This window comes from Montipora capricornis, chromosome 11, assembly GCF_036669925.1.
Source record: "Montipora capricornis isolate CH-2021 chromosome 11, ASM3666992v2, whole genome shotgun sequence".
Taxonomy (NCBI): Eukaryota; Metazoa; Cnidaria; class Anthozoa; order Scleractinia; family Acroporidae; genus Montipora; species Montipora capricornis.
Window position 1 is genome coordinate 35048714 of NC_090893.1, and position 2500 is coordinate 35051213.

General features: G+C 44.0%; 1 protein-coding gene across 1 annotated transcript in view; it reads right to left on the reverse strand.

Moving 5' to 3' along the window:
• Positions 1 to 2500, reverse strand: part of LOC138025062 (tauropine dehydrogenase-like) — a 20506-nt gene that overhangs the window by 5317 nt on the left and 12689 nt on the right. The window lies entirely within an intron of this gene.

The following is a 2500-nucleotide window of genomic DNA, read 5'->3' on the forward strand; positions in this document are numbered from 1 at the left end:
ATCGAGTTGCGCGAAGTCGAGAAAGTTAGGCCACGGCTTTACCCCTGTTGTTTTGGTTGTCGCGAATGGCTGAACGTGTGCTAACTGAGGAGGATATCCCGGGAGCTTCTCTCGCTGGCAGAGAGCCGATGCGTTTTGTTTTGACTACACGTTGCGAGAAACTTGCAAAAATCGAGAGTGTTTTGTCATTTTCGCGATGCCTACTCATTGCTGTGTTCCTCGATGTAACCAGAAAGGTGTAAAATCACCAGCTCAAGAAAAGTATCCCTTTTTGAATTTCCAAATCAACCGTTACTGAGGAAGAAGTGGATTCAAGCGATCCGACGAGAGGAAGGAAAGAACTGGCGAATCACTGCTCTTTGCATTTTACACGAGAAGATCTCAGAAAGTCGCTCGCTCGACGAACTTATGTTGTAGAGGGAAGTGTACCGTCACGATTTCCTTGGTCTGTGCCATCCCCAAGGAAACGAAAAGCACCAACTGAAAGGCTGCCTTTGCCGGTACCTTCGAAGGAACAATTGTTTACATCCGACCCTGCTTCTGAAATTAACATCGCGTCTTCAGCTGTTGAAAGTTCAGATGAAATATTTCCCACTGCAAGTGGAGCCAACGAAAAATGAGCCCGATATCAGTGTTGAGAGTAACGTGGAAATGGATCAACGAAAGAAAGTCGAGGATCTCGAGGCTAGACTGTTAGAAGCTGAAAAGGAGCTTTCGAGCCTTCTAAAGAAGAACGATGCACTGGACAGAAAGATTACCGAAAATGAGCAGCACCAGGAGACAATGTCTTCCCGTTTATTTTCTCTCGGTCGTTTCAAGTCTGATGCAGATGTTAACTTTTATACTGGCCTTCCCAATTATGCCACTCTCATAAGTATTTTTGAATTTTGAATCCTGGTGAGGATTGCGAAAACATTCGCTCTAGGATTAGCTCAGACGTCCCAGAGGAGTTTTACAACCCTGAATCTGACGACGAGGAGAATGGGCCGACAGCCAAGAAAGGACGCCGCCGAAAGACTCATATAATGAAAACTTGCACAATTTTAACAAAAGAGCCAAAATGTGGTTGCAAAACCCAACCTGGCCAGCAACACAAGAGCAAGAGGCATCCGTGACCTCTCCACTGAAAATGCACAATGCAGCTTTTAAATTGTGGGGAGGATCATTTTTTCTAAAGCTGTGATGGCACTGACAGCGGAAATAACAATAATTATTATCGCTTGCTGCTGACAAGTTCTTTAAATATTCGTCGTTCAATAACGTTGTTGCTTTTCGCACACTAGTAGGTACTGAGTGGCTTTTGCTGGAATCAACTTTTTCCCCTGACTTTGCGATGTGATTGTTCATCTCGGCACGGGTGAAAAAAGGCATTCGTTTTCTATCAAAAGATCAGCCATCCGAAGGGTAGTTTGGTTGCGGCGCATTTACAGTAGTTGAAGTATTGTCTCCACTCGCCGTTCGGTGCTGCTTGCGCTTTGTATAAACGTTGCGAGGATCAGGATCAACTATATTTTGGTCTCGGCCAGTTCTGATATACTCTTCGACCCTTTGAAAGCGAAAATATAGTTACTTTGAGCTCGTATAGTCCTATTTTTCACAGATATGGTATTTTGACAAGTCATAGCGACTTCCGCCTTACCTCTTCACTAGAGCTGCCTTTGTTTTCAACCCCTTCAATGAATCGCCTCTACATTTCAGCCAAAAACGAAGTTCGTCCCATTTTAATATCTGGGGCTCTCTACCAGCGAGAGAAGCTCCCAGGATATCCAACAGGGAAAAGCCGTGGCCTAGCTTCCCTCGACTTCGCGCAACTCGACCCGGTCCGCCCGAGTGGTCCGCCATATTTGCATTCGGTGTATTACAAAGGCAGCACTTTCTCCTCAGTTATTTAAAGACCCTGAGTGTTGCTCCGGGCCGGAGTTGAACTCACGACCTCCCGCGTGACAGCCCGGTGCTAAACAAACTGAGCCACCGATGCGCGGTTCACTGGAATATATAGAATTTCCTCTGCTAAAGTTTTTTTTTCAATACGCCAGTTACTTATTCCTAAAGTATTTTCGCGCCAAATTTCGTTAAATTTAACGAGCGGTTCTCGAGAAATAGGCGTATTTCCGAGAAAGCTACTCCGCATTCAATCGCATTTTTTTAAGTTACTACGCATGCGCTGCATATAACTGGGTTCTTTCGATAACAAGAAAAATCTGCGAATCGCTACCTTTTCTAACATACATTTCTCATAAAAGACTAAAACCTTCAAAACACTTTGTTCAATTATGAGGAAAAAAAGTACAGATAGCGACAGCATTGTGAAAATGAAATGATTGCTTTGTTGAAGCCATGTTTATTTTTTTGCAATCCTTGCACGCGCCCTGCATTGCCTTAGAAAAAAGCGCTCGCGAAAACTTTGTTTGACGACCTTAAACATGTAAAGAATTGTATCCGAAGTAGCTATCCGAAGTAATTTTAGCTACCTTTCGTGCAAGTGAGAAAACCATGGTAT